This window comes from Lactuca serriola, chromosome 4, assembly GCF_051521515.1.
Source record: "Lactuca serriola cultivar US96UC23 chromosome 4, Lser_US96UC23_V15, whole genome shotgun sequence".
NCBI classification, from domain to species: Eukaryota; Viridiplantae; Streptophyta; class Magnoliopsida; order Asterales; family Asteraceae; genus Lactuca; species Lactuca serriola.
In genome coordinates this window covers 330,347,515-330,354,141 of record NC_136411.1, presented here as the reverse complement: position 1 = coordinate 330,354,141, position 6,627 = coordinate 330,347,515, and the positions used below count along the sequence as shown (strand labels likewise).

Sequence of the window (6,627 nt, the reverse complement as noted above, 5' to 3'; positions counted from 1 at the left end):
AACGGAGTACATGAGAAAGGAATAGAGCAAGTGAAAAAGGAATGGATCATCTTTTGATGCTCCATGATTAAGATGCACCACTTGGAGAATGGATGTGCCATTTGGGAAGCATGTGTTGTTGATGCTCTTGTGATGTGTGTTGTTGATGCTCTTGTGATGTATCTCAAGGATGAAGGTTCAAGAAAGTGATTGGTTGACACCTTTCATAGGCCTATGGCTTAATGGGTTTGGCCCATTAGTGTTTTAGGTTTGATTCCTAGTCTATAAATAGGGATGTTCACTAGCCATTTTTTTGTGTCTTGAATTCTAGAGAGAAGGAAAAACACATAAATTTTGTGTCTTGTGTACTTTTGGTTTCGTTTTTTAACTGTATTACTTACTAACAAATGGTATTAGAGTTGCGGTTAGTGTTCTTTTGATTGAAGATGTCAGCTCTTAAGTTTGATTTGTAGAAGTTCAATGGTTCCAATGACTTCACTTTATGGAAAAGGGAGATGAAGACTCGTCTGGTTCAATATGGTACGCCCTCCATGACTACACTTAGGGATCCTTTTTTTAAGAACATTGTCAGTGTACACGGTAATTGGGTTATCAAGTTATGCTACAATGGTAAATACAATATATTTACATGCAATGATGATGATGATGATGATGATGATGATGATGATGTGTGTGTATATATATATATATATATATATATATATATATATATATATATATATATATATCATCATCTTCTTTATCTTATAAAGCTAGTGTACTTATAAAGGAAACATTTATAAGGAAGCATTTTTCGTTTCACCACATTAATTTGAAACTCCCATTCATCTTTCGTTAACCACATTCATTTGAAACTCCCATAACTTTTTAATTTCTTTCTAATAATAAATTTAAGTTGGTTAATAGGGTTAAATAAATATCAAACCTAAATTATAATCATATATAAACTAAATTTCAATATTAAAATAATATTTTTGCTTCCACTTATAAAGTTATGCTTTTTAAGTTCTAACATATTATACTTAATTTATTAGTTTTAGTATATTGATGGATGTAAACCATTATCATTTTAAAGATACAATTTTGGACTAATTTATATAAAATACTTAAATTGCTAATTTAAATATAACATTACACGGTTAAGTTAAATATAAATTTTTGTTTAAATTAAACAACCCATAAAATATTTTGTAAATAGTTAAAAGTGATAAATTATAGTGTCTTTCAAATAATAATTAAAAGTTGGTTAATAAGGTTAAATAAATATCAAACCTAAAGTTTAATCATAAATAAATTAAATTTCAATTTTAAAATAATATCTGATAATTTGTAGTGATAAATGCATAAACTAAATTGTAATCTCAATTTATCTAAAATATTTTTTAAAGATATTTTTATAATCATTAAAAGTTTTCACGTAAGCAGCTTAAAATAACTTACAATAACAATAGCTAAAAATAACTCTATATAAATAATTATATTGTTACCTTTAAAATAAAAAAAAATATTTTATGTTTTAAATAATTATAATGATAGAAATTAGAACATTAAGCAAATAAGTTTTAAAAAATTAATTTACAATAACAACTATAAATAACACTAAACCATATATTATATTTAATTTTATTTATGTGTAGCTCGCAGGTAGAAGTCATTTAAATGACTGAGATTATGTAGTTATAATACGTGTATATATTATCATATAATTCAAAATAATCAAGATATTATATTAACTTAGTATACAAATTATTATATCAAATTTAACAACGTTATTATTATATTTAAAAAAAACATATATTTGTAAAGACTTCGACTATATAGGTTTTTCTGCGTAATGCACGGGCATTCGCCTAGTATACTTATAAAGGAAACATTTTTCATTTCACCATATTCATTTGAAACCCCCATGCATTTTTTTTCACCACATTCATTTGAAACTCTCATGACTTTTCAATTTCTTTCAAATAATAATTATAAGTTGGTTAATAAGGTTAAATATATCAACTCTAAAGTGTAATCATATATAAACTAAATTTCAATATTAAAATAATATATTTGCATTTACTTATAAAGTTATGTTTCTTAACTTTTAACTTATTATACTCTATTTATTAGTTTTACTATATTATTGGATGTAAACAATTATCATTTTAAAGATACCATTTTGGAACAATTTTGTAGAAGTCGAATTTAGTTGTGATGTGTCGAATGTCATTTTAATGTTTCATTAGTTTGTAACTTTATTACAAGGGAACATTTGTTGCGAAGCTTAATAGAATAGCCCTTTGTATTTTTTTTTGCTTTCATCTTTCCTATAAATAGGGAAGTGTACTAGAGTAGATAAGGACTTTCGCTTTGCTCATTCGGGTAAACTTGTCTATTCTCTTTGTACTCACTGAAAGCTAATCAGAGCCAAACATATTATATTTACTTCTTGGGTTCATCAATCATTCTATACTCTGATCTTATATATATATATATATATATATATATATATATATATATATATATATATATATACCTCCTCTAATAAACAAAACCGTAATATGCCACATGTCCCTCTTCTACCTATCTACTTTGCCACATGGCATCCTTTCATGCACCCTTTGATTTATTCCTAGATTTAAGACCTTCTGGTTCTATCAATCTATCCCTTAATCGACGTATTACTATCATTTACGCTGGATTATTATGGTAACAACTCTATCAATTCAATATATTCCATGACAAATTAGCATTTAATCTTCTCCAATTTTGTAATCAATCGGTTCATATATGCATCCTGTATTATATATATTCCTCAATGACTAATCATTCTCGATTCTCGATTCAAGCTTAGTAGGGTATCATTCTTCTTCTTCTAACTTTGTTTTTAACTATAAACCTGATCAAAAATGACATCGATTTCAAATATGACATGTGCAAGTAATGGAAATTTGATATCTTGATTCTACAAAGTCTTAAAATGCCTTCAAGTTTGTTGGATTGTGAGTCATGTTACTATGTAACTGCATATATTTCTCATATTTTTAGATATGGAAGAACTCAAGCAATTTTGTAGAACTTGATGAGCTTCTAATGTTGCCCATCAGAATTCGAGATTAACAAGGTTCTCTTCTCTTCTCTGTCTCACGTATCTTACATACCAAGTCCTCATACAAGTTTTTTTCTACATATGTTTTTGGGGTCTCTTAGTAGATAACACATGCCAATATGCTAAAGATTTGAACAAAAATCTTTTTTTCATGTATAACTTTTAGTTTTTATGTTTGTAGATTAAATGTTTGATGAAATGTCTTAGTAAATTAAAAGTCATTTTTATTTGAATGAATAATAAATAAGTTCTTATTGGGGAAAAAAGTTGCAGGTTGGCATACCTTTCTTCGGATTAACTGTTATTATGATATTTAAATGCCTTTGCAATCTTGGTAAGTAACACAAGATTTTAGTTATGTTCATATAAAATGATTAAGCATTCCAAAGTTGTGTTTGATCTACTTTCTAAATGAACATAGCTTTCTATTTGGCCAAACACTGATTCAGATTGTGGGTTGGCTTGGTTTCAGCTGGAGGATCAAACCTCAAGCAATGATATATGCAGACTGGGATGTTATACAACAAGTTAAAAATGAAGAGTATGAAAAGAAAATATGTCAACTTGATCTTGCTTCCTCCTTTAGCATGTTTAAAAGGAAAATGTGACATTTTTAGAAATTTAAACCATAATCCTAGCTATCTTACGATATTTGTATTAAAAATTGGACAAAAATTGTCAGATCTTATGGTTGGATAGAATGGGCGGGATAAAAACTCACCTTACAAATGATAATTGCCGAAGGAAAAAAAATATTTTTTGTCAACTTTATTTTTAGTACTTGTTATTTTTAATGAATAGTTTAGTTGGATATGACTATTTAAAGTCACGTTAGTTATTTTTGTATATTTTTGAGCATTAGGTGTATTTTTGTCATAGAAATCATGGTCATAAAAGACGTCAATTTTGTGGAACTTATATACTCGATTACTTTTAGAAATCATGGCCTAGTTCTTTGTAGAGGTTTCTATTTTTTGGAGGTTTACTGTTGTGTTTAATCATCATAAAATTTTCATCCGATGGTGCTCTAATTTCTAGACTTTCATCTTTGGTCTGATTATTTTGTCCATTTTACACGTATGGAATCGTTTTTTTCTTGCTATGTTTAGTTCAGGAGCTCTTATTGGTGTTATTTGAATACAGAGAGGTTGTCTCATGTTTAAATGGGAGGTTCATTTTTATAATGTATGGTCATTCTAAAAATAAAAATTACACTTAAAATTTTGGGTGTTATAGCATCTTACTTTCTATTCTTCATATTGATGCTTTCACTACAAGGATCGTATTCTATGCAGACGACAATTTTGAGCTCTGTCCAGACGACTTGTCATCGGTAAAGCCTATAAAGACGACATTTGGTCTATAAAAAGTCGTCGGTATAGGTCCGTCGCTAAAAGTCGAAAATGTCGTCGGTATAGCATACTCTGTCCAGACGACAAGTCGTCTGGAAAAGGTCGTCAGGATTGATTTTCGAGGAAATTAGAAAAAGTTTTATTCGCACCCTATAGAGACGACTTGTCGTTGGTAAAAGTGTGACACTATAGAGACGATATGTCGTTTGGATAAGTGAGAGCAATAGAGACGACTTGTCGTCGGTAAAAGTGTGACGCTATAGAGACGATATGTCGTTTGGATAAGTTAGGGCTATAGAGGCGACTTGTCGTTTTGAAAAATGAAAACCGTTTTTACAGTTGGAAAGCTATACCGACGACATGTCGTCTCTATAGCCATTTTTTTTATATATCATCCACCAGTTTTGTTATATATACCATTTAAAACAAATCCACAAGGGATATTTTCAGAATAATATATACATAAGATAACATATGATTAAAATCCAAAAGCACTTAATAAACATAACATACCATTCAAATTCTACTACATAACAAAATAACAAAAAAAAACAAGTTTTTAACAAACATTGTTGTCATTACCGTTCTAGTTTTCCTCCTACTCATCATCATCACCACCATCATCAACATCATCAAACAAAATAACAAAAAAAGCAAGTTTTTAACAAACATTGTTGTCATTACCATTCTAGTTCTCCTCCTCTTCCTCCTCATCATCATCATGATCATCATCACCACCATCACCAACATCATCATCATCATCCTCCGCGAGTTCATTTGATGTTTCGGGGTTATTTTGTGGAACCATATTGGGATTAAACTGGAATTGTGGCTTTGGTTGTGGTTGGAAGTTTGGAATGAAAGACGTGAAAGTGTTATTAAACATTTGGTTCATTTGTTGCATCTGTTGCTACATGAATTGAATTTGTTGGGATAATACAGCAACTTGGGGATTATCTGAAGATTGGGATGTGGAAGCTTTGGAACGCTTGGTATGTTCATTTGGAAATAAATTATTGTTGATGCTTGGTTTCCTTCCAATTCTGTGAATATGCCCACGTCTCTCACCGAGGGCACGAGCGAGGCATTGTTCTTCATTTAACTTTTCGTTCTCCCCGAGTTGTGATTGCATCACCATCTTCTCTCGTTGAATGTTTTCCTAAGATAAAGAAAACAATAAAAGTATATTAATTAAAAAAATAACTAAATTTATACACTAAAATAATAATATTATACCTTAAACTAACTAAAATAATAATAACATATTTATCAAACAACTTATTAACTTTTTTTATTACTTACCCAAACTACTTATGCTTGTGGTGTACGCCATCCCCGGCTTTGTTTAAATCGCATCTGTCTCCAACTGTCGATATGTTGCGGGTCTTCTCCTCTTTCTCTCTATAATAAGCCAAAAACAATTAATATATTTACATAAATGTTAATAATTTTTTTATAAAATACAAATAAATTTAGTTACCTCCTCATGTCGTATGTTTGCATATGTTCTACTTCCATGAGAACTCGTAATTTGAAGTTTGGACCTGCTTTCTTTACCTTCTTTGCACTGCTTCTTATAACCTTCATCCAAAAAAAGAAGATCGATCATGTTATTCCAAGCTTCCTCATCCATATCATCTGGTGGAGTTTGTCTTGCACCTTCCACATCATCATATCCACCAACACTATCAAAATAATCTTTCACTTCATGTTTGTGCTGTTTATAAGCTCTTTGGCAGTCGCCTTGTATAGTCCCTCGAACGGCTTCCCACAGATTTGTACCCCGATACATATCAAAATCAAAATATGTCTGCAATAAAAAAACAAATTTAATTAGTAAAAAAACATTTAAAAAGTATAAAATTTTTCACATATAAAAATTATTTTGTACTTACTTCAATTTCAGGATACATAGCTTCATAGTAATGGAATGGAACACGTCTCCAATTCCTATAATGGAGTGGTACATGACTTGCTACAAAGTTTGAGATAAACCTTGTCAACATTTTGCCATTTGTATTTATGAATCTATAGGTCCCCCCGACGCTATCAATTTCCACAGGTAAAGGTTGACCGCTGTGCTTGAACTTTTTTCGCATATTTAAGCATCTTCCTTTTCCATGCCGACGCGTCGAGTTTGCTACATTGACACATAGAACTAAAAATTTAGAAATTTAAAAC

At 29.9% G+C, this 6,627-nt stretch overlaps 1 long non-coding RNA gene across 1 annotated transcript; it reads left to right on the top strand.

The window, feature by feature from the left end:
* Positions 1–309: 309 nt before the first annotated feature.
* Positions 310–3,905, top strand: LOC145097446 (uncharacterized). Its single transcript, XR_013704379.1, has 3 exons — positions 310–609; positions 3,034–3,109; positions 3,567–3,905. It is a non-coding gene; the product is annotated as an uncharacterized LOC145097446 (long non-coding RNA).
* The last annotated feature ends 2,722 nt before the right edge of the window (positions 3,906–6,627 follow it).